Source organism: Echeneis naucrates, chromosome 10, assembly GCF_900963305.1.
Source record: "Echeneis naucrates chromosome 10, fEcheNa1.1, whole genome shotgun sequence".
Lineage (NCBI taxonomy): Eukaryota > Metazoa > Chordata > Actinopteri > Carangiformes > Echeneidae > Echeneis > Echeneis naucrates.
Genome location: NC_042520.1, coordinates 1,207,224 through 1,232,760, shown reverse-complemented (window position 1 = coordinate 1,232,760; position 25,537 = coordinate 1,207,224). Strand labels below are relative to the sequence as shown.

The 25,537-nt window shown below is 43.6% G+C and overlaps 4 non-coding genes across 4 annotated transcripts; all 4 read left to right on the top strand.

Annotated features, from left to right (window-relative positions):
• Positions 1-6,842: 6,842 nt before the first annotated feature.
• trnav-uac (transfer RNA valine (anticodon UAC)) lies at positions 6,843-6,915 on the top strand. The gene has a single exon. It is a non-coding gene; the product is annotated as a tRNA-Val (tRNA).
• Positions 6,916-7,356: 441 nt separating this feature from the next.
• On the top strand, positions 7,357-7,429 carry trnav-uac (transfer RNA valine (anticodon UAC)). Its single transcript has one exon. It is a non-coding gene; the product is annotated as a tRNA-Val (tRNA).
• A 125-nt stretch (positions 7,430-7,554) lies between these two features.
• Positions 7,555-7,627, top strand: trnav-uac (transfer RNA valine (anticodon UAC)). Its single transcript has one exon. It is a non-coding gene; the product is annotated as a tRNA-Val (tRNA).
• Positions 7,628-7,752: 125 nt separating this feature from the next.
• trnav-uac (transfer RNA valine (anticodon UAC)) lies at positions 7,753-7,825 on the top strand. Its single transcript has one exon. It is a non-coding gene; the product is annotated as a tRNA-Val (tRNA).
• The last annotated feature ends 17,712 nt before the right edge of the window (positions 7,826-25,537 follow it).

Genomic DNA, 25,537 nt, shown 5'->3' with positions numbered 1-25,537 from the left:
CGAACCCGGGAACCCCGGCTCTAACGGCGGGTTAGCCTCCACTGAGCCTCCCAGAATACCTAGCAATTTATAGGTGACAGAAAAACAGAAGACATCTATTCATGAAACAGTCATAAATAAAACATGGATGGGGGGGCGGGGGGGTTGGAACAGGGATTATTTCTGCAGATGGAAGGAGCCTGTCGTCTGCAGGCTGTCATACACTAACTGGGCTAATGTTGGTGACAACGTTTGGCATCTGCCTCCTGCATCTCCATACCACGCTGCATTTTTTCCACCCCCTTTCTTACTTTGAGATGTATTTCCTTCCGTCTGTGGAGTAACATCATTGTAAAGCAGCTGGGAGACGGCTGTTTAATGTGCTCAGTAGTTTCCATCCCGGGGGAGATGCACCGCTGACGATCGCTATGTGCAAACTTCCAGCTGCAGCCGGCAGACTGATAATAAAACCGTGACAAAGTGAAGGATTAATGCACTGGGCTGTTTCTGTTTCCTCCGTGAATCACTCCCACTCATTATTTTTTACCTGTTATTATAGAAACTGCCTCTTAAATGTGTCTTCTACTCCGCTGCTGTTTGTCACATTTGCGCCGAGTTAACTTTGAGAAATGTTCTGTTTTCTTCGTAAAAGGACGAAGATGCTGCTCTCTGGCTGTAGATCGTTAATTCCTGCGTTTTCAAACCAATTAAGGATTTATTTGTTCATTCTGGGTTTTTTATTGTTTTTGAGCATTTTTAATCTTAAAATCTTTATACTTCTTGTCTTGACATTCATGAACAGGGAGCTCAAACTTTGGCTGCTGCTGCTGTTTTTTAGAGTAAAGCTTTAGTTTATTATTATTTTTTTAAGAGGCGTCTCACTGTGAATACTTAAACAAGAGTGAAAACTGAAGGGGGCTGACTGGAGGCCAGCACTCTGCTGGTTCATTCTGTGTCTGAAAACATGGTGCTTTTGGGTTTTCCTTGTTAAAGCTTAAATAATAAACCTAACCAGCTGAATAAATTAGGTCATTGGCTGGTTTGATTGCAGGTGGAAGAGAATGACCCTTTCCCAATAAACTTTTAATTTACATAACCAGGTGACCTTTTTCTCTGGTGCAGCCCCCCCAGGGAAGAGCTTTTCATTTTGCTGGCAATTGTGTTTCTAAGCTGTGTTTAGCATTACAGCCTGATATTATTAAAGGGGCCATTTGTACATTTCTCTGTCCCCGAGTGGAGCAGGTGGTGGTGGTGGAGTTTCAGACCACCAAATTAATACACCCTCACCTAATAACACCAGCTGGTCAACATGATAACTTACATATGACTAGTGTTTCTGCTGCAGCAAGAAATGTTAACCCTTTAATGTCCTCACTAAGAAAAAAGCTATGGAAAAATAATTTCTTGTCATTTTTATTTCCTTGGAGCAATAATAACAAAAAAAAACAAAAAAAAACGCTTGAGCAGGACATTAAAGGGTTAATTGGCACCAGATTTATTTTGATTGGTCGTACCTGTGAGGAACAATATTTCATCTAATGAATAGCTCCAACACGATGAATGATAATGAAGTTGAACCTTAAACTTCAGACCTGCAAGTCTGGTTTTGGATAAATGAAAATAAAGGCCTGATCTCGGACACCAACGTGTTTCCTCCAGACAATGGAAAGACACGTGGACAGCAGGAGACAGATGAGACCAGACCAGTTCAGCTTTATGTCTATAGTTTGTTTACTCATTATAAATATCCTTTATGCACCTTAAAATCAGATACAACAGACCTCGTTTATCTTCCTACACCTCTGATCTCATTGATATTTCCACAGTGTGTTGTTATAGATTGTAGCCTTACCTTTGTGTAATTTGGTCCTGAAACTTTGACCCAGGTGGAGTCTTGTCTGCTGGTAATGATTCACAAACCAGATGGATTACTTTGAATCAACAGGCTCGATCTGAAGTCGGTGCCACTGCGACAATGAAGCTCTTTCTTCACCGACACTTTTATAGTCTGAGCTCAAAACAAACTTCAAAGATCCCTCGTTCCTGGATGAGTTCTCTGGGAAGGTCCCCGAGGTCAGATGGCCGCCTCCATTTCACTCCACGCTCGGGGGGCCGCCGGGGCTGGCCGGGGGCCAACAGGAGGGAGAGCGAGGTGGCGGCCAGGCTGAGGAGAAGAAGCTCATCCATAACACTAATTGGACAGAACGGCAGCTGGAGGCCTCGGGGTAATCAAAGCATCAGAGCCACCATCACGCCTGGCTCGATTTTCTTTTTCTTTCTTTCTTTTATTTATTTATTTATTTTTTTTGTGATGGAGGCGGCTGTCAGTGGCCAAACCCGAGCCCATAAAGGCGCTGAGAGCAGCCGATTGGTCGACTGTCACCGCCATCGATTGGCCCACCAGGTTGGTCTTCTCTTTACCGAGAACCAACAGCCCCCACCCCCAGTGTAACGCTCCGATCAGCAGAAGGAATTAAACTTTGCTCATATCTAAACTTAAGGACGCTATTTAGTATTAAGTATTTAGCTAAGAATTGTTTTGCTGCTCGAACCTTCCACCAACTTAAAACGTTTATCTGACAGAACCTGGAAGTGAAGCACAAATATTTATATGCAGATCCCTGTTGGTGGTCTAACATGGCGTCTGTGATGTGATGTTGCTGATGAATCATTGTGAATCCACCCGCTGAATGTAGTTGACCCCATCATTGATTGGCGACAGCTGATGGTGAAAAGGACTATTATAAGGTTATTGTGGTGAAAACACACACGACATTGAAACAATAATTAAATTCCAACAACGGGTGTGTGTGTTTGCTTGTGGGGAGAAGAACCCCTCAGGGCTTTGGCGGTTATAAGCCGCTGACCACCGACGCTCTCAGGCAGTTCGCCTTCCTTAGTTTTCTTTCATTTGTATTTTCATTGTAAAGACACTTATCTCTTTCTTTTTTTTTTTTTTTGTAATTATGAAAAAGGTCGACATGTCCGGCGCTGCTCGATGTCTATGTGATGGAAAACAACATGGTGTTCAGCCTGGTGCAGCTGCCAGTTGTTCGTGCCTCTGGTTAGCACTGCGTTGTAAAGTCAGTGGAAATTCGATAAACGAAGTCAGACATGCAGCCCCGCTCTCTCTCCTCCTCCCGCTTGGTCCTTGCTTGGCCGTCTGCTGGGTGGTGTTGCCAGTATCGATCTTGAGGGCCTGATTTGTAATGGTCCGGCTTTAATTAGGATGGAAGTAATTTTTCATTTTAACTATCTTCCAGGACGTTGACCTGCCTGTGAGCGGCTCTCCAACCCGGCTGTGTCATTGTCTCATCCTGCCACCTTCATTTGTTTTTATTAGCTTGTCCTGAATTATCTGCTCTGATACCTCGTCATCTTTCGCCTCACACGTCGTTCCATCAGACATTAGGACCTGACGGCTTTCCAGTGTTTTCCTAATGTTCCTTCCAGCTCAGTCTGCCGCAGCATCTTTCAGTGCTGCAGGACTCCTGCAGAGTTTCTGGCTCTGAGGCCATCCAGCTGGACCCCCTCCTCCCCCTTCGATGAAGAGAGATCCTGGACAGCCCGTCGGTCGGCCGCGGTGGTTGGCAGAGTGAAGTGGCTGGCTGTAGAATACTCAAATCTGTTCCACATTACTCTCTGTCGCATTTCCTGTTTTCCTCTGCATGTGTGGGAATCGGAGAGAGCGCAACATGCGGCGACGCCAACAGCAGCCGTCGCCGCCGGCTATGCCTCACTAGCGTCAAGCGCTAATGGAAAAACTGGCCTCCGACGCTGCAGCACACCAGCTCTGCAGCTGTTGGTTGAAACCTGCGTTCACATTAAATATACTGGCAGGATTCAGCAGCTCGAACACTTTTTATTCTTTGTGCCTCGTATGTAAAAATCCAGCTGTCATCTCACCCTGAATGAGGAAGTATTTTGGCAGAATGTGTATGAGCAGCAGTTATTTCAGGAAACCAGGTGTTTGTTTTACCATCAGCGGCCCGGACTGTTGAATCCAGGCAGGCTAGCTCCGTGTATTCATGCTGTAAACACCATATTCTGACCCGCCTCAGCAGAAATCCACATTCATCAGACCAGCTTTCAAGTCTCCCGCCTTGGTCGGTCTGTGTTTGCCTGAGTGGAAATGAAACTTGTTGACGTCCATCCACTTCATGTGATGCTAGAAATTAGCAATCTCATAAACGGATCATTGATTTCATATTTGTGTGTTTTGTAAACAACAAGTGAAAGAGTTGTTTTTAATGATCTGATTAATAAACTCTCCTCTGGTACTACCCTCAGGAAAAACTTTAACTTCTCAACATTTCATTGATCCAAAATTTTTATTTTCCAATATTTAATTAGACTTTCGTGGTTCTGTTAACGGAGATTTTTATAAGCTTTCCCTCCTGCTGGATGTGATTTCTTGCAGTGATCATCACTTCAGCTGCACCCATCATTGTCTTTATTGAGTGCTGAAGTCAATAAAGTGACAAAAGGGGCTGAACACTGGAGACAGCTGTTGGTAGATGAAGTACTCCAGTTTAATGCTGGTCTTGTTTCTCAAAGACTGATCAGTAAACTTGTGTTAATGCTAATATTAGCTGATGACAAAATGGCAACTTTAGCCGATGAAAAGAGTCGATCCAAATAGAAGTTTCTCTCAGACCGGTCAGCAAACATGCAATGTTAGCTACGTAGCTATAGCCAGGGGGATGAAAAAACACAGCTGAGCTAGCTTTAAGTTTCAGTTTTAGCATTGTTATCTGTTTAATTAACCAGTCTCAGCAAGAGCGGGTGATGCTAATGTTAGCTCTGTATGTGAGCCCACCCACGAGTTTGCATTGCTCACTTTTCGAGAGTTCAGCTTTTTGCTGCCGATTGAAACAACAAAAGTTGGAAAAAAGTTTTGCTCAGCAAATCCTCCAGCCGCGCAGCCACAGTGACACATTCACATGTCGAGCTGATTTAAGAGGTGATTGTTTTGCTGTTTGTTTCGCTGCTCGCCTCAAATGAGAGTTTGACAGTAGCAGGATTTAGTAGAGTCCCAGAAGTGGTGTGAAAAGTCCTTGGCTTAATCTGATTTTAAGAGCAATGAGATTGTTTAATTACCAAAAGGAAAATCCCTCATCATTCCTCCACTCTTATCTTTTTCTTTATGTCAGATGTAACGTTGTGGATTTAAATTTGAGATCCACAAATGGCCTCGACTCAGCTAAGCTCAAAGAAAAGCAGCGTTCACTGTTTATCAGAGACATGAAATGACTCTCAAGCATACAATTACAAACTGTATGACTTTATGGATTAATGTCTGCCGAGGCTGTGACTGTGCTTGGTCAGGGAGACTCGAGCAGAAGCCATTAAACAGCTTTTTTACAGAAGTGAATTAATGTCAGAATTAGGCGAGGAGGTTCTCTCTTCCCTTCATGTATCTCCCAGAGAACATCTCAGCACACTGAGCTGCTTCTGCGTACAAAATAAACACCACAGATACAAAACTATCTGAAGAAGAAAAGAAAAAGCCTCCTCCGGCAGAAACTGCTTTGTCCAAACTTCAGCAGTAAAAGCTCACTGTAAAAGTCACAACACGAGAATAACAACGTCCCGATGTTGAGTTGCTCCCTTACCGTCTGCATGAAGACACTCCGGAGCTTCGGTTCTTTCTATCCATCCAAACATTTTCCTTCCACTCATCCTGCAGAGATTACAGCTAACCGGTTCCAATGCTGAATGGCTTTAAACTTGAAGATTAGGTGAGAATCTCAGGATAACCAAGAGAGGAAATTTTCATGTCATCCCACGAACAGCAGGTCTATCGGCGTGACTCGCTGATCTGCTGTGTGACAGCGGACAAACAGGAGGTGACACCTGTAAGTGGCGAGGTGACGAGATGCAATCGAAACTCTCAGGAAATCAAACCGGGGCCTGATGGAGAGTTTTGTCTAACTGTCAGGGAACAACTTGACAGCTTCAAATTCCAGAGGTGCCAGTCTCTCCGACAAGTGAGCTGAACATGTCATTAACTTTTCAGAGGCCAGACACTTTTCTCTCCTGTCTCCCCTCTGCCACGCTACGTTAGAGCGACTCCAAACCAGCACATCTTTGTCCTCGCAAAACTCTGCAGATGAAACTGCAAAATACTACGACACCAAAAGAAATCACTCTCATCACGCCACACAATCCAACGAGCCACAATCAAAGTTTCTGACTATTCAGATGCTGCTCTGTACATGTTTTCTTGTTCTTCCTCTTCCTTCTGCTGTTACAGTTTAAAAAATCTTCCTCGATGTCTCCTCGGGTCTGAAAGACACGTGTAACCAAGCGAAGAGAAACGTTAAAGCGACAGATTATCAGGCGCTGGAGTTCAGTTCTGGAGAAAAGCACTGATAACAAAATAAAAAAATAATAAAACCTCCACTGAACTCTTTTTTATGAATTGTTATCCCGTCCCTCCAGGGCATGGGCCGATGCAGTAGAGAACACAGAGTGCATGCTGGGAGATGAGTGCTCTTACACGGTACGCATTATGAGCAGCAGATTGTTAAGTGTCAAGCTCCTGGTGAGCCGAGTTAAAAGGCGACAAAAAAAAAAAAAAAAGCAGCATGAGCTTCAAAATGGAGGAAAAACGCCGTCACATCTGGATGCTCGCGCTCATCCGGCCCTGTATTTAACAACGCCAGCGCATCTGCTGACATTTAAAGATAGAGAATTTATTTTAAAGCTGGTGTTGAGACAGACCATGTGTGGAGGTCTCACATGGCAGCTGGCACCCCCAGGAGCAATTTACTTGAATTTATTCAGTTATGGTGTTTACAGTGAGAGAAGAGAGCAGATCTCACAGAGCCAACTGCAGCTCAGGGTCAGGCTGAAAGCACGGTTCCATAGTGTAGTGGTCATCACGTCTGCTTTACACGCAGAAGGTCCTGGGTTCAATCCCCAGTGGAACCATGATCATTTATTATATGGGACAGCTGAACATCACAAACAGACCATGCAGCAGAGGAAGAAGGTGCCGTGGTCTTCCTTTAGCTCATGTGGATGGTCCACAGTGGGGACGACATCACCCAGCTCCAACCCCGCAGCTCTGTGGAGGTTCCCGGGCTGCAGTGGTCCAAGGAAGGAAACCCACTGGACCACATGGCGAGAGCAGCAGGCAAGGTTCCATAGTGTCGTGGTTGTCATGTCTGATTCCCACGCAGAAGAGCTTTGGTTCAATTCCCCATGAAACCATGAGATTGCACAGACGCGAATCTCTCTCTTGTCCTGACCACCAGATATGAGAAAAAATTCTGTGCTTTGAGGTTTGTTTTTTTTTTTTGTGCAAGTCTGACGTTGAGAAAATATGAAATATGAAAAATAGGAATTATACGAGAGGATCTTTCACTGGAAGGTTCCATAGTGTAGTGGTCATCACGTCTGCTTTACACGCAGAACGTCCTGGGTTCAATCCCCAGTGGAACCATGAAACTAGACAGACACAAATCTCTCCTTACCAACAACAAGCGACAGCTTTGACTTTGTTTATGTAACGCTGACATGGAGAAGAGATGACAGAACACTAGATTATTGGACACCTCTGCATCTTAAGGTTCCATAGTGTAGTGGTCATCACGTCTGCTTTACACGCAGAAGGTCCTGGGTTCAATCCCCAGTGGAACCATGAAACTAGACAGACACAAATCTCTCCTTACCAACAACAAGCGACAGCTTTGACTTTGTTTATGTAACGCTGACATGGAGAAGAGATGACAGACCACTAGATTATTGGACACCTCTGTATCTTAAGGTTCCATAGTGTAGTGGTCATCACGTCTGCTTTACACGCAGAAGGTCCTGGGTTCAATCCCCAGTGGAACCATTAGCTGCAACATTTTAGGGATTTCCATGTAGTAATTGGTGAACTGTTTGTGTGTCTGTCCACCCTGGACACTGCCGGGATGTGTTGGCTGGGACAGTATACAGCCCCATCGTGACCCCATATGGATTATCGTCCAGGCCACACACTCAAAGAAGGCAAACCAAAAAGGTTTTTTTGTAAAAACACACACAGTCAGTGACTTCTGACAGTCTTTGTTGTGTGTGTGAGACGCAGGAAGATGAAAAGCAGATGTGTGTTTGTGTTCGCGCTCGTCCTTCACCCTCTTTGCTTTGTTTTCTACGTCCTCACCTGAAAACACAGAGCTCGGGGAATGATACCGCCGTCAATATTCATTTTAAACGTGCAGAAAAAGCAGGCGTGTGACTGCAGCTGAGGAATGGCTTCATTCTCCTGGCTCGGGGCTGTGGAAATGGCAGCTGCGTCGGGGTAAATCCTGGACTGGAAGACATAACGGCAGGAACATGGGGGCCCAGCACCACGATGGGAGAGGTGCTCAGTGTTAATACCTTCATTTGTTTTTGGTGCAGGAGGGAAGGGCTCCAATAAAAGCAGCTTTCACCTGCAGCTGATGGCAGGAAGCTAATAAAACATTGGCCATTGTGATCTATCCGCCACATTAAAATGTCACTCCCTCATTGTGCGAGGCACAGTCATTGCAGGTCAGAGCCGCCACAGCAAATAACCCCCATACAGTGTCAGCAGGAATTAACAGCCAGGCAAATAATCAGCAGCTTTATACGTGCTGTTCCACACACACAGCCTTCTGTCTTCCCTCTGCCTGAAAACGGGCCCAACAGTCTCTGTTTGTTGGAGGTAATTACTCTATTCAACCACCACTGTACAAAAACAGCCCGCTTTTCAACTGCACTCATCAGTTCATTCTTTTAAACCTGCTGTTGGCTCAACCTTCGTGATCCAGTTTCATTTTATCTAAAAACATACGAAACAGCATCAGGCTGCCATTCGGGGGGAAAAGACGCAGATTAACCTGATTAATACCAACAAATGTTTCAGGATACTTCACTGACTTAATATTAACGTGTTGGTGTTCAAAATTCATCAATTCAGCAGGAGTGGAGAGAAGATTGTTCTCTGCAGGTTTGCCGTTTGATCCATTATTAATGGAGAAATATCGATTAGCACAACTTGTACAATTTGCAAAGTCTCATAAATGTAGACAAATAAAAAAGAGAAAGTTGAGTTTACAACATCATGAATGTTCTCCACCAAGACAGCAGGGATTATTAAACACACAGATATCGAGCCGCAGAGCTCCACTTCAGGCATTTCGTGTTGGTTACCTTCTCATCTCCCCTGTCAGGACTCCCAGGAGCTTCCAGGCTGGCCTTCACTGCCGTTCAAAGCGCTTCTATGCAGGCTCTCCGCATTTTATGGGTCCGCGTTGGACTCGGGTTAATGATGACCGCCTCTAATTCCTCCTATAAACTATTTTTACAGCTGCTACTCCGCTCTCTGCTGACTGGCGCTCACATGAGTTAGCAGCTCGCTTGCACACACGCAGTCGTGTTAATTCCCTCCATAAAGTGTAAAGGAGTTTCTCATCAGTCCATAGAGGTGTTATACATCAGTTCTATGTACAGCTGTTCATGTCTGATGTTATCGAGCCGCCGTTTCTCACACGAGCAGCAGATTTGTGTTCGGCGAAGAACTGAGGTTAGCAGGCTACACCACAAAACACTCACATTCTTTTCCATTCTTTCCTTTATTCTATAAAGAGATATCATTTTACCTTCACAATAAGACCCTGAAGGTCTCACTGCAGACAATGACCTTCAGTCATTACGAAGCGATGTAAACATATTATTTTTGCTGTACCGGTTTCCAAACATTGAGAAGGTGTGAAAAAGGGAGAGAAGCAGGTTTTACAGGAATTCTTTGCTCTTCGGTATCAGCTTTGTTCGTCTGCTGGATATTTGCCTCTCTTTGGTGTCAGGGAGGGCAGAAAGGATAAGAGAAGTGCGTTCAACAACCTTTTGGTGTCCAGGTGATACTAATCAGGTAAACGGGGTGTTCAAAGTTGACAACAGGAGCCAATCAGTGGTGAGAGGAAGGAAGTGAGGTAGGTGAAGAAAGGAAAAGGAAACATCATCACAACCAAGTCTTTAAATCTGCGGTCCAATTCAACGCCAACCTGAAGAAACCATGTTTGGAGGAGGAATGGGGACGGGATCTGCCCCCCCCAGCTCCTCGTTGGTCAGCTGCTGTGAAATTCAACCGCTGACTTCACATTAGAATCCCACCAGTAACCAATAAGACGCTCAAGCTGTGATTTACCCATCGTGTCATTAGCTGCTGATTGAAAAAACAGGTTAAATAAAATGAAATTTGTCTTTAAATAGCTGAATGAAAATCGAACAAACAGCCATCACGTTCTTTGAGTTTCTTTTTTTGATTTAAGAAAATCAAATAAGTATTTTTTCTCTTCACTTTTTTTTTTTGCTGCATCACAGTTGAACTGATGTAAACTGCTGAGTCCTCTTTGTTTCATTTTTCGTAAACACCTGCTGGTATTTTTTTTTTTTTTTCTTCTTCTTGTTTTTCCTGCACGGCGCAGCAGGAGACATCACATCCTGAACAGACCCTATTATCTGGCTGTTTGTACCTGCACAGCAGACACCTGTCAGCCAGATTAATTACACCGCCGTAGATGCAAGAGTGGTGAAAATGGAAAATATAATTCCCGTGTCCAGCAGATACTCCGGTCCAAGATATAAAAACCTAGTTTTGAAACTAGAGACTGAGATTATAAACTCATCAGGAAAACGTTTACTGAGCTGATAAATCAGAGAGGAGGAGGGGCATTTTCCCATAAACTTCAATGCTATCTCACTTCAGTGAAGTATATCTTTTATTTGAACAAATCACTTCTCTGAAGATCATGTTGTGTGATTATCATCTTGCAACGGGAATATAAAAACTAATTAGCTTTAATCCTCCATCGAAACCAACGAAACCAGATCTTAACTTTTTAGGTTCAAAATTGGCAAAATAAACACATTTGAATAAAAAAGCACAACAGACGGAGTGATAATCATTTTAAATATCAGAGAACACAAACTAATTATTTTGGGAATGATTTTCTTCGCCTCTCATCGTCCTCTAATATATTTGTAATTTAGTCCGTTTCAATATGTTTCAACCATTCCGGAGGCACTCAGTCACAAACTTCTGAATCATTAAATTCAAACGTCAGTACTGATGAATTATTGCTAATCGTTTAAAAGAAATGGATAATAAGCAGAGAGGTCTAAGTTTGATCGGTCTGAAGAGAAAACGAAGAGTGTGTCCAGGTGTGTCAGTGTGATGACGCTGGCTGGTTGTGCCAGTTGTGGTCTGACACTTTGAAATTGTATGAAAATGAAAAACGTCCTTACTTTCCAGATTGTTCTTATTTTAGAGTGAAAAAAGGGGCTGTCATTAAAACTGATGGGTAACGAACGCAAGCGTTTGTTTTGTGTTCGGCAAACGAGGTCTTAAGGACTCAGCGAGAAACTGATATCAAGGCTTCCTTTTTTTTTTTGAAGGGTTTTCTACATTTCATGCAGGAAAGAAGTAGTTTCCTTCTCTGTGGCCGCTGTTCTTCCTTCAAAACAATCAACAGCAAACGGCTTTGGACGGATGCAAATCACCTCATTAACTCTCTAACCTAAATCCATTCTGCAGCAGGAAAGATGAGAAAACATGTGGAAGACAAGGGAAAAGACAGGAAGAAGGGTGAAGAGGGGGGGAAAAATGAGAAGCAGGCCCGATAAAACATCTGCTGGATTCGCCCATCTGTGCCAAGCCGAGCGAGTGAGCCCCGCTGTGAGAGAGAGAGGGAGAGATTAAAAGGTGGTGGGCGAAGAGAAAAGGGAGGAGGAGAAGATGGAGGCACGGTGCCCACAACGACCAACAAGTGCCAGGAATTGTTGTTGTGTTGTTATTTTTTATTTTTTTTTTGCTGAGGGGGTGTGCGAGTCATAATGAAGACGGGGACCGGACAAAAATCTGCAGCTGAAGCTAAATCCCAGAGGAAACAATTAAAGTGCCATTGTTTCTCACGAGCAGCTCAAATTCCTGACAACCAACAAATTTCCTTCCTCTCTCACTTCTTTCCAGATGATATTCTCTCCCAAAAAAAAGAACTGTTTTCAGAGGATTTAGATATTGATACCCTCCAATGCTCAGCTCTGTTGATCAGAAACGCCGCCGCAGCTCCTCTTCCACCTCCCTTTTATTTCTCCAAAGAGCAGAGCTCAGACAGAAGAAGAGAAAGACGGCTCCTGGGTCAGCAGAGGACAAGATGTCTGCCTGATTACTTTTGAAATGGAGGAGATTATCCTCATGCTAAAAAGAGATTATTGCATTCTGGCTGCATATGAAGGCTCCAGGCTGAGGTTTTAAAGTGGATGCGGCAACAAGCAGACAAAGACGTCAGTAGCTGCGAGGACATTTAAGGTTCAAATCCCAATTTAAGGTGACAAAATAGCAAGCATCACGTCAGCCAAGCAGAATACATGAACCCCTGTGTTCTAATTCCACTCTCTGCTCGCTCTCAGGGTAACAAACTGGAGTAGTGAGTGGTGACCTCATGTCGAGGGGCTCCGGGATGAGTTCACTGAAAGATCATTTTCACTTTGTCAAGATTTGCTTTTAGTTGAAAGAATAAGAAAAAGGATTTATGCCCTCTAATATGATTTGCTACAAGAAAAAATGCACCTCTGTGTTTTCCTGTAGACTTCATTTCATTGAACGCAGGTTTAAGGATTGGCTTCACTTTGACATCCAAAAACTGGATCCCCAGGAAAAGGGTGATCGGCTGCAGACAGAAAACTGCAGCAACCGATATGACCTTTTTGGCGTTTTTGCGTCTTTCTCTTTTGGATCCTTCAGCAGCAGCTGATTTTTCAGACTCTCTGAACTGGGAGCCAAATCAGGAAACATGCTGACTAAAGGAAAAACCCTCTCACACAACCCACTTTTAAAAATTTGCAGTTTTGCAACAACGTGTTGGACACATCTCTGTGAGCTCATAAAAACTGCGATGGGCGTTTTATATTAATCAGGAAAATGACCGACTCATCCACTGAATTAAATGAGACCTTATTTAAACGAAAAGAATCATTAGTTACCGTGCAGGAGGACACAGCGTGGAGGGAAGATGGAGCAGTTATTGCATATTTCAGCCTCAGCTGCCTGGAGGGGGAACACTGAGAGGATGGCCCCTATATGCTGAATATGTGTGTGTCTGTGTGGGGAGGCATACATCAACATACATGTACAGAGTCGTGTCCAACAAAGCAGCTCATGCATGACGGTGCATCTGTGAGCAAAGCTCCGAGCAGCTAATCCCCCGCTGTGCTAAATCTTATTACCATCGGCATCTAATTGGCTGCTCGTTTCCATCGTCCTCCTCCGACACCTGAAGGATCCGACTCGGACTCTCCGACACACCTGCTCCTGCTTCCGTTCTCAGAAAATCAGAAAAGCTCCCAACAAGGCGACGGGAAGAACTGGATGTGATATGATAAAAGTTGAGTTTAGCCAAACCAGAGGTTTCTCGGTTACCCTGCTTCCTGTCGGCCTGTTTGAGAGCTGACATTTTAACGCTCTTCCCAGCCAAACAACACGACAGAGAACAGCTTGAACGGCGGGTTTTGATCCCTTTCCAAGCAGCTCTACTGATGCAGTATTTCTGTGGTGCGAATACAAAGAGGATCAAGCACGAGGCAGAGTTTGGTGTGTGATGTCAGCATCAATCCAACAGCTAAACTTTAAAGGTGGGCCTATTATGCTAATTTCCAGCTCTATATTTTTTTTTATCCTGGGACTCAAGTAAAGGAGCTTGAAAATTATTCCTTTTTTTTTTTAATAAGAAAAAACATCTCCCACTGCCTGTTAAGCTGCCCAACTTACTGAAACAGGCAATAATCACTCAGGCCTCCTTAAAAGCTCACCATCCTCCGATTGGCTGACATCTGACAACCTGCTGAGCAGCAGCATCCGGTATTTGCAGCACAGCCTCATCCGTTAACAGATATGAAGACACAGAACGAAGGCAGAACGTACAACGATAAAAGGATGTAGTCAACAATGATGATTATAAATATAATTCATATATCATCTGACCTGAGAGTGAACAACGTGAACACCCAGCAGATCACAGCGAGGCGTCTCATTTCAGAAAATATTTCCTGCTTGTTGTCTGAAATAAACCAAAATGTAGATTTCAAATAAAAACCAAGATGTCGATGTTCGTGGTTGAAAATGCAAACCTCAACTGACGTCAAAAACGGCAGCAGACAACAAATTCTGAGGCGGACAAACAGTCTGTGTTTGGTCTGATTTGGTTCTTTGGTTCTATTTACTGATTCACAAATTGAGCATCTTCATGAGGACATAAAAATAATGCACCACATTGTTAGTGAAATTCTGCCAAGATGGCCACGTCCATCTGTGGTTACAACAAACTGATGCACCTGCTTCAAAGACAGAACGATGGAACAATAATGTGAGTTCAATGAAGTCAAAACAGCCAAAACAATCCAACTAGAAAAAAAAAAAGGTAAAAGTTATTGAAAAAACTGATTCTGTCATTTTGATGAATTTTAAAATTGTAAGAAGCTGCCAAAGATCTTCTTTACTGACTCTAACACAACACGCAGAGAACTCAGACAATGTGTCAGCGTGTCTGTGTTCTGCAGACACGATACGATGACGCAGACGCTTTAATGGAGGTGAAGGGAACAACTTTTCCCAGAAAAACAAGGACGACTTTTTCCTCCTGGTGGTTTCGGAGTAAACACATTCAAGATGAAATCTGTCTGAGGTGAGTTCCGTTCTCAGAACAGCGCCTACTTCGTCCTTCTCCCCAGTAATTAGACCGAGACAACGTAATAAATCAATACACAAGTGTTTGTCTTGAAGCTGAGCCTCTTGAGGAGCTTGGGACATTAATGCGTTCAGCAGAGAAAGAGACATTACACTGTAATCAATCCTGCTACACAAATCAACTTATCCCTGCCCATCAGGCCTTTCCTTACCCTCCCGCTTTAGATAAATCCACTTCCTGTACATTAACGGGCGTTGGCCTCTGAGGTGGAAACGGCCTGCTGATCTTTGGCACTTGACAGGAAGCACAGTTTATTCCACATATTGAGTTTTGGATATCCAATAATGCAGCAAAAACTCGATTGCAGCTGTGCGAGTTCACACTGCACCTGCAGGGACTTCTGGGATGGCACCTGTGATCGTACCTGGTGGTTTGTCACAGCCACACGGGAGACTTAGTGGCATTAATGCATCACAGCGACACACACATTTTAGTGATATTATTACCGGCACACTGATTTGATCCGGGAAAGGGATGAGAGAGTGTTTGGTGTCAGAGCTGTTTGCTTCGCTGATGGTTCAGAGGAAACGCGCTGGAGAAACTGGTTGAACTGGCGGCAGGAAGTAACAAATCCAGCTGCATGAAATATCGTCCAGATCTCCTCACTCAGGAGCTAAAGCTTCAGCATTTGTGCTAAAATGTGTCATAATTCATACGTGGGATTGTTTTCTGAGCAGATAATAATAATAATTATGATCTTTTATTCCACCACGTCAGTATGAACGGCAGCCTCACTGCAGCAGTCAGGTAATGACCACCTATTACAGCGATTATCTGTTTCTGAGTTCACACGAACGTCACGCCACTCTGCAAAATACAAATATTTATGCTATGATCATATGGCAGACCTGTGTTCTCAATTTTCTCCAGAAAAAAAGTACAGAAAAAATTTGAGCAATGTTTGAAGTCTCAGTGAAAGTGTTGTGCGTTCATTCATTCATGTTTGTGTTTGTGTGCCTCCTCACCTGAGCTTCCTCCTCCACAGCTGGCCTCATCATCCTCATCGCACCTCTTTCCTGGAATCTGGCTGAAGGTCTTTTTTTGATTTTTCTTTGGTTTGGTATCTTTTTTGAGTCATCACAGAAAGATATGTTTGACATTTGATCTTCGAAGAACTTATTTATTGCATTCGCTTTTAAGAAACTAGAAATAATAATCAACAGATCATATAAATAAGTCACAAACTGTCAGAAACAATTACTCAGTACATTTCAAAATGCTAAAAAAAATATTTGAATAAATGAAACTTGTTTTTTGGACAAATCTGATTAATTGGTTCTAAATACTGAAGTAGATGAACTGCTGTTGCCATGGAGACCAGATCTCTTCACCCCCCCAGAGATGCTCACTGACTCGAACCACATCATGTTGTGTTCACTGACAGCTGTTTCCACCACTTTGATCAGTCACATCTTTGTAGATGGGATTAAAGGGCCAGTGCAGAGGACTGAAGGAGGGAGTCGTTTGTGTGAGTCTGCCCGTGTTCCTACGGTGGCCTGGAAGGGACGCACTTCTGCGTTACCTGAAAGCCTTTGTGGATTCTCCTCCAGGCTCGTGTTCAGTTATTCTCACCACACAGTGGTCCTTTAATAACACGGACATGGCCGACTGCCAAGCTGCTTAGAAGCGCGGATCAAAGGTCGATGACGGCTCATGACGGTTCACGTCCAAACCATGAAGTGACCTGCTGACTCTTCGCAGTTTCTAATTTATCCTTCAGCCATCTGGAGGATTTGAAACAAGTGGAAGAGCGTCGCTGTTGCATCGAAGACTTGAAACTAGAGACTGAGACCATAACGTCTTTGGGAGTCTGCCATCCACAAGCTTTTGGCCAAATACGCCAACCAGCTCGGACTGGATCAGCAGTTCGATGTCTGGACTTTCACCTCTTTACTTATCCAACGCATTACAGGAGGTGGACCGAGTCAACATCAGAGCAGAGAACAAACAGGCCTTTTTTTTCTCCCTGGATGCCTCATTTAACTTCTTCGACTCTCTTGCTTGGGGGGGGGGTCACAGGTCGGTGGTTTAAAGAGCTAACTGCCTCTTTTTACCGTTGCTTACCTTTTTTCTCATCTAGCATCATTTATCGATCGGGCCACCTCGTTTCACCTCCGCACATCGAGCTGCATTCACAAAACATTTGATAAATGGACGCTATTGTCGACGTGAAGCGATACAATATAATTTAATTATTTATTACCTTATTTTATAAGACAGGTTCAATTGATTTTAATTAATTCAGCAGGCTGGGAACAAGCATTATTAAGGACACACATTATGCTGACAGAGATTTATGCCATAAATGAAGTGGCAGTCCTCATTATGCGAATTTATAATCTATCACCTCTTTAAAATGCAATTATGTAGTATTAGACTAATGGCAGAATACAATTCAGAGCAGGCAGAGAAGAAAAGGTAATCATTCTGAGACCAAAATCAAATGGATGTTGAGTATGGTTCAAAAAAAATAAAAATAAAAAACTAACTGAAGTTTCCTGTTACACATAAGTATAACTTGGTAATTATATGTGTGTAATGAGTCGACATTCCTGTGTGTTTTGATTATACTTGGGGGAGGGGAAAAAATTCACCTCCGCTCCATTTGTCTTCTCATTAGCTTTAAATCTCTGTTAGTACTGACTGACTTCCTTTCATAATTACACACATAGTCTGAGATCTGCTGCTGCAGGAAACAAACAACCAAGACTGCGTCATCTGTCAGTTTTTCTCCACATAACTTCATCGTTTGGTTTTTCTTCTGAGGGAATTTTTTTTTTTTTTCGTGACCTCTGACCTCCTGGAATTTCCACAGATGTGATCTTGGTGCTTTCAGGAGGACTAAAAGGACCTCAACCAACGCTCATTATCCAGAAAAGCACAAACAATCGATGGGTTAAATATACAGAGGTAACTAAGCGGCACAAACAAATGTCAGACTTTTGGTCTGAAGAGTGAACCCGCGGCTTCAATGCAATCTGACTTCCTGCTTTACAACCAGGACAGATGCCCCCTGTTGGTCACTACACAGAATGCAGGTTTAACATCTCGATGCCTTCTGCTCTCACGCCTCCTGTTTAGTGATATTAAATCAGAAATGGATTTATTATTGAAGAGAAATTAAACTACTGAGCAGCCTGGACACTCTCAGGTGTATTAATTTAAGTTCCAACAAAAGCTGGGAGGATAATTGACCATAAAACAGAGTTTGGATTTGTGTGTTGTTATTAAAAAATTGTCGACTGTTCACGAGGAGTGATTTTGTTTAGCGGACTCACGATTGGTTTGCGGACTCAGGTGGACTCCGGTGCAGCTGTCACACCTGGGATCTGCCCACTCAGCCTGTCAGAGCTTGGAGACACACACACACACTGAACGCTGCACAATTTGATCTAATGAGTCTCCCCTGCAGAGTGTGAACCAGAGTGATGGCAGCACTTCCTCTGCTGTGTGTGTGTGTGTGTGCACGCTGCAGCTGCCACCACAACATGACACTGTAACCTAGCGGATGTTCTGACACACACCTGTATCGCCTGTGTGTGTGTGTGTCGCTCGCTCTCCCAGCATGCCTTTCAGCTGCTCTTTGATGTGAGCTTGCTGACATGAAGGAGCTTTCTGAAAGCAATCTCCTGGAGGGCGGAGGGGGGTCAGACGCTCGAGACCTCAGGATTCAAACCTTCCCCTGAAATCTGAGGATTGACATCATAGAGCTCACAGAGGGAGCACTTCAGCTGTCTGTGACTCCGCTGCGCAACACAACCAACCAAAACACAACTTTCATGCACTGAAATGTCACGCCTCCATATCGGACGCTCCTATTGGCTCCGCTGGGTGATGTCACAGCCAATCAGAGAGTCTCTGGATCAGTCCTGTGTGTTTCTGAGCTGATTTTTCATCATTAATGAGCAGAACTCCTGATCAGATAAAGACAGAAACGACCCAAACACATGAGAGGAACTTTTCTGTGGAGGAGAAGGAAACATTCAGTGTTTTTAGTTTTTTGTCTCTAATGGGGGACAGTAGCTTATTTAGTGGCACATAATTAGCTGAGGTTGCACTGATTCTGAATATTTGGAGACTTAACAACATTTTTTTACAACACTGAGATTGTGTGTTTGGTTGTCCAGAGGAAATTTCACTGTGGATTCTGTTTTTGGTTTTTGCACTGAGCTCAGTTTATTAAGAGGAGGCAGCAGCCCTGAAAACATTTTTTTAGGCTGCAAAATGATGCAAAAAAAAAACAAAAAAAGTGAAAACATTACACTTGATTCACTGTGAATAACCAGAATAATTAGTGTGTTTCCTGTCCTGTTTCTATAGCTTTACAGGATCTCCTCAGTATCACCTTTTCTTTCCTTTTTTTTTTTTTTGCTGTGACCAAATGAAAGATTATTCATCTCAGAAACAATAAACCATGTTTATCCTTGTTTTGTTTTTTTTCAACACTTCAGACTGAAAACCCAAACAGCTGTTCTGCTCCGAGGTCAGCTGTGCTGGACAGGTAGTGCTGTGATCTACTGGAGGACCCTGAACGCAGCCTCTATTCTTCAGGGGCCAATTAGTAAAGTTTTATGAATCTGTAAATCAGACGTAAATACAAAGAAGAGAAGAATCCTGTGTTTAATGGGACGCAGCATCTGTTGTGCGTTTACTTCTTTATTTTGTGTAATTTGAAGAAGAGGATGATTTGACTTACAGATTCACGTGGATCTGCGTTTGGTCCCTTTAAACAAACAAAGGTCCCGTCACTCTGATGTCATAACCTCGACCCAACCCTCCATGTTAATCAAACTAAATCACATCATAACTAACCAGGAACGAACTTCAAAATAAGAGCAGGATATTGTAGCTTGATCCCGGCCAGTTCAGGTTTCAGCTGCCAAAATGAGCTCTTCACGGGGAGTTTATTACATTTTCTTCTTTTTTTTTCATTTTAAATCCACATTTTTCATTAAATTTGGCTTTTATATTGAATCTAACGAGATTGCCCGAAGCAGCCCTCCACCAAAGGTCTTTTCTGCCCCTCACCTGATCCCAGTCCAGCATCAGAGCCTTCATAACGTCGTTCAGACATCTGTGTTTGTCCAATAAGCCTTTTCCTCCCTGCTACACTCACATTTCCATGACAAAAGGAATCATCTCTTCACCACCGTTTGACACGTGAACGGCTGTTTCGCAGTTTTCTCATTAAAATGGGAAAAGCTGATGAGGATCATTACTGTCTAAACTCCCCACAATCACATCTTTTGTTGTCTCCCTCAGAAACTTTCACCCACTTCCAGTTTGAGCCGACTAATATTCACTGAATGTAACAAATGATCATTCTTTATGTTCTGGAAGCGTCGGATTTAAATCCTGCCAAATTCAATCAGCCGAAACAACAAAGCACCAGGAGCTCTTAGATACAGAAGACTGAACTGCTCCATCTATATATATCAAAGAATCATTTATGACAGAGAGCATCCTTAAGGAGCACCCTGGTGCCTAAAGGCTGCAGCGCTTTGACATCCTGTAACGACTGTTATAATGTCCTTCGGTGACTGAGGCAGATTTATGATGTTGTTCTGTTTGGTCAACAAAAAGGCCAGTCCAGCTCCACCTGAGCTACAAAACACTTCGGAGATGCAGAATTTGTTTTCTGCTGATTACCCAAATTCTGCAAAAGCTCCAAAATGATAGTAGTCGTCAAATTCTTGGTGGATGAGGGTTCAGTGTTGTTCACTCCAAAATGCAAAATGACCTCAGCATAATTTAATATGTGGGAAATAACTTGATCTCTTTAATAAACAACAAAGTGGAGCTACTTTTTAATTGGACAACAACAAATCCCTGGATAAGCTTCTAAATTCAGGACAAAACAACCAAAACAAACATGCAGAATAGTTCATCTGCTTCATAATCTGGTCCTCCATGAGAACGCAGACAATCAGGAGGTTTACTGTATTTTTACACAGAGAGTAGAGTTATTAAAAATGTAAAAAACAAAAAGATTTCCTGGATCACCACCAAACACGAATCACGTGTTCCTTGGCTGATGGCCCAACTTTCCACCAAAATTAATTGACATCTGGTAAGTTACTAATAAACCGACAGACAGACCAGAACAGAGCAGAAGCCTAAACATGACAGATGTGTCTTTCGTAGCGGAGTTAAATTAGTTAGATCTCGAACCAAAGCATGATGAGTACGGATGAGAGGTCAGAGGTCATCCTGAGAGGAACACTTGAACAACCAGGATCAGAGCCAGAAGGATTTACATCTCCGGCAACCAAATGTGATGATTTTTCAATATGTTTCGTTAAGTTTTTTTTTCAGAAGAAGAATTTTATCAACACAACAGAGCTTTCAGTAATTAACCAAAAAGTCAACCGGTGACTAATATCAAGTCTCCGAAAACTCCCAACCAAACATCTAAACAAATTATATTTGTGTAACCGAACACATGTTCGTAATCTGGAGGTGAGCTTCGAGTTTGGATCAGAATTTCTACCGCTGTTATTGGTGTGCAATGCATTCTGGGATACTAAGCGAACTCCACCCAAGTCAGTTCCCGATATCTGATCTGTACTTGAACTTTATTTTCTAAAAAAAAAAAAAACAAAAAAGCAAAACATAAATTTGTGTCAGTGCTTTGCTGCTCAATTAAAACAAAACTGTCCTCCCACTAAAGTCATTTTCATCCTTGTGTGCTTGACAGGCTTGAAGGAAAATAATAACCGCAAACCGATTCTCGGTGAAAAGCATCGTATTTGTATTCAGGAGCGTCTCTGAAGGAAAAGAAAACCTTTGTCAGTCATATTTAAATTGCTCAAACAACACTTTTCCTTTTTCTGCTCAGTTAACGAAGCCTGTGGAGACAAACAGCCGGAGCTCGGGGTCGGAGCCGCATTACGTGGTCCACTTTCTGCTGTGAAAAAAAGATCCAGCCAAGTGCAGGAAGTCCTTAACCACAGCATCAGAGCAAGGGGCAGAGCTGAGAGAAAAAGTGTGCTGGCAGGCGTTAAACGGGCAGAGCGGCATGACAGGGGCTTTAAAAATGACTATACTTTATCCTTAAATTGTTTTGAGAGCCTCCTGCCAGCGGGGTCATGAATCAGCCTGTCCAGCAGCCCTGCTGGTGTTTCTGGGTACGACTGCCAGGATGGCGGGGGGCCGTGACAGGTGAGCCATCCTTGCTGCTTGAGCGTGTCCCCCTACCACCCCCCCCCCCACACACACACCCCCCCCACCTCTTCATCATTTAACATTTAATCGAAGCTGCCACCCGTCCCGACTCTCAGCTCCAGCTCTTTTCTTTCCATTCATTCATCTCTCAGACACAGAGCACAGGGAAGAAAAAGTCCTCCAGGAGCCCCCCCCACCGACGGTCTGCGCTGATCAGGAGGCAGCAGGAATATCAGTCTACCTGTCAAAACAGAGAGCAGGCTCATATGGCTGCCATCATCCCTCCTCCGAGATAAACCTACAGTCAAAACAGGCAAATAAGTTCTCAGATAATTTAGCAGCCTTTAACAGGAAGACGCAACCTGATGATGAAATTTCAGCCTTTTGGAGGGCGGGTTGCTTTAAACAGTAAACTACACTTCACAGACCCAGAGCTAATAAATCAAATTATTTATTTAGAAATGCTTCAAATAATCCTTTTTTTTCATTTCCACCATAAAAAAATAAATGAATGAAAAGCGATATTTCAAAAATTTGCAGCCTGAAGGACGTTTGGTGTAAAATCCTCCACTTTCAGGAAGATGGACAAAAACATTTAACATTTCAAGCATTGATTTGAAGACCATGGCCCGCTACGTCACCTCGAGGGAGGTGTAAATGTGAAAAAGGTGTTTCCGTAACACTTTTTAAATACACTGCTATATCGACTCGTCTGAAAGCTTTTTGCAATATTGGAGAGGTTTTTATCAACTCAGGTGTATTCATCACCATTTTTTTACTGCAATATTTAAGATTTGCACATTTCCAGGGGTGACGGTTGTGATAGATTGGGCCATGAGGGATCCACCCACTGGATCCATCTGAAGCAGCCTTCAGAGCGGGGGTTCCCCCGGCTGTGGGGGCGAAACACGATCAGACACTCTGACACGCCGACCACAGGTGGAACCAATAACATTAGCTGCTGCACTCCTCTGTGCTAATGTACGACAAAGCCATCATTAATGTTATTAGCTGCACCTGCTTCTCTGGCTGGAAGCCAAAGGGTTTGAAAGGTCTGGAATATAAATCTGAATCTTCTGCGGTTGAGGGAGGAAACCACGGACATCAGCATCTGGGTGTCTTTTAACCATTTTTCTTTGCGTGCACTGCGGTGGAAAAAAAAAACAAATCTGACCTGACGTGTAACATCCAGCATCTCTCTTTCTGTTCTCTGTCTGACCTTTCGTCACAGATAACAAACAGGAAACAGTAGTTATGGATTTCAATCGCAGTCCCAGCCGGCGCACACAAGGCCAGGCGAATCGATACATCATACTAATAAGTAAAATCTGCGAGCGCCAATTATTGCTTGTCATGTTTACCTGCCCGAGTGAGTAATCGTCCAATTTAGTAAAAGCTCACCAAGGTGAGTGGAGCTGCCGGGAGCTCGTTATAAATCCTACCTTCTCACACTGAACCAACGAGTAATTAAGATCCCAAAACGTACATGTTAATAATGCTGCAAGCCCATTAGGCCTGCAGGGCCTGTGTGTGTGTCTGTGTGTGTTTTGCTGAGTTGCTTCCCAGAAGGTCGTTAATATTTCCACCACTGGAGATCCAATAAACTACATCTCTCACTGGAGACTGGAAGCAGGAGCCATCTTTAAAAAAGTGTCACATTAAACAAGACTAAAGACCAAACTGTGTCCCAGTTACATATTTTACACTAACACTATAAAGTTCACACTGTGGACTCGTGTTGACAGTGCTCATCCTCAGCGTGGCAGCTTTACATATGTTATTTACAGGCTTACGCCACAGTTACTGCACTTTTTGATTTTAGGAATCCAAGTGGATTTTCTGAGAATACTTTTCAACTCAGAGCAAATCTCTGCACATGAGTAGATGTAGGACACTGAGCCTGAAGCCAGTTGGATCCATCAGTTGGTTCTTTTCCACCCGTTTCCTGAAGCAGGGACAACACATGTTTGGGGTCCAGTCCTGAGCTTGGGAACAAAAACATCTGGTTCATCCTGTGAGCAGCGGGAACAAGATCTGCCCGTTTTCTTCTCTAAATTTGTTTGTTGTGTTTCTTTCCCTGAAGATGGTTCAAAAGGACTGATGTTTTGGGTTCAAGGTTGGACTGAGTGTGTCATGTGTCACTGAGAAAAACGGATATCCATTAAAAAAGTTCAACTGGGATCCAGCTGGGTGTTTTCGGCCGATGATGTCAAAGATGAAAGTGGTGGTCAAGTGTAAATTCTGGCCTGGCGTTGGAGCCAGAGGGAAGGTCAGCGGGGTCATAAATATTCATCAAAAGCTTGCGTTCAAGTGAAGTAAATCATGAAACAGCGGTTGTCTGTCTGCAGGTGTTGAACAAAGTGAACGTTTTTTGTTTTTTTTTTTTTAAGTGAAGGCCAGTTTGACCTCTGGCGGGACATCAGCCCGTCGATGGAGGGTTACGGATCGATGTGCAGTGGTGGTGCCGGTGGAGACGTGAGCGCCGTTCGGTCCTGCAGGTCGACCTGGCTGACACGAGCTGAATGCTTGTTCACAACTAGCCGGGGGGCTTGTTTTTGCAGAAAGCCGAACTGATCCAAGGTGTGTTTCACCTTCGCTGCTGCCGCTTCACGCACTATTGATATTCTGCCTGTGCCTCAGGTGCGTGTGTGTGGTATGTACTATAGGTGTGTCCTCTGTGTGTAAGCAGATAGTTTGCCTCGAGGAGCTCTGCTGAAATTAATGACTCTGCCACAGATACTGAAGCCCCCCCCCATCTCTTCCTCTTCCTTCTCCTCTTCTTCCCAGTGGGTTGGATGTCAGCGTCACTGCCACGGTTCAGCCCGGGAGGAAGAGGGAGAGCACAGAGGGCATGACTAACGGCAAGTAGTTTCCATTCAGCGACAGTCCGGAGGGCGATATCAAAAGTTGGCATGAGTATCTGTAAAAAAAAAAAACATTCAGAGGTCTTTTATTTTCCGAGCTCTTATGTTTTCTTCCTCTCAGCCAAATGTGGTGTTGTCAAAGGAAAGTGTCTCTGCTGCTGCCGACCTCTGACCTGATGTAAAATACACACAGACCTTCAGTTCATTAATCAGCTCTTTTATTTGGTTCACCCATTCATCTGTTTTCTGATGCCTGAGAAGGCCACAACATGACCAAATATGACCAGACGTGTTTTGGACACCAGTCAAGGCAAATGAATAAAACATGTAACAGTGAATGTGTTTTGTTCGTGTTTTCAGCGGTTTTAGTTTTCAAACCTGATTTGGTTCAAAAAGTAAACTGTATAAAATCTACTTCCTGCTAACGGCTCTTAAATACATCATGAAAAAAGTGGAGCCTCCAGGAAAAGGAGGAGAAGTAGAGTGGTGTGACTCGGCTCCAGTCCAGTTTGGTTGGGGGTGGGGGTGACTTGGTTAGAAGGGGGCGGGGTCTTCTCTGCCTGTTGTGATTGACAGGCGGTGAGATCGAGAGCGGGTAGCGAGCCGGATAGATTCTCCAGATTCCTTAAATTGGCAATTAGCTTTAATGAGAGCTTTCATTTTAATGAGAAGCTCACACATCTCTGAGCTCATTTGGTTCATTTCGTGCGTGACCCCCCCCAACCATAACAGGAAGGCCTGTCTGTTCCAGTCGGACAGATTGAAGAGCTG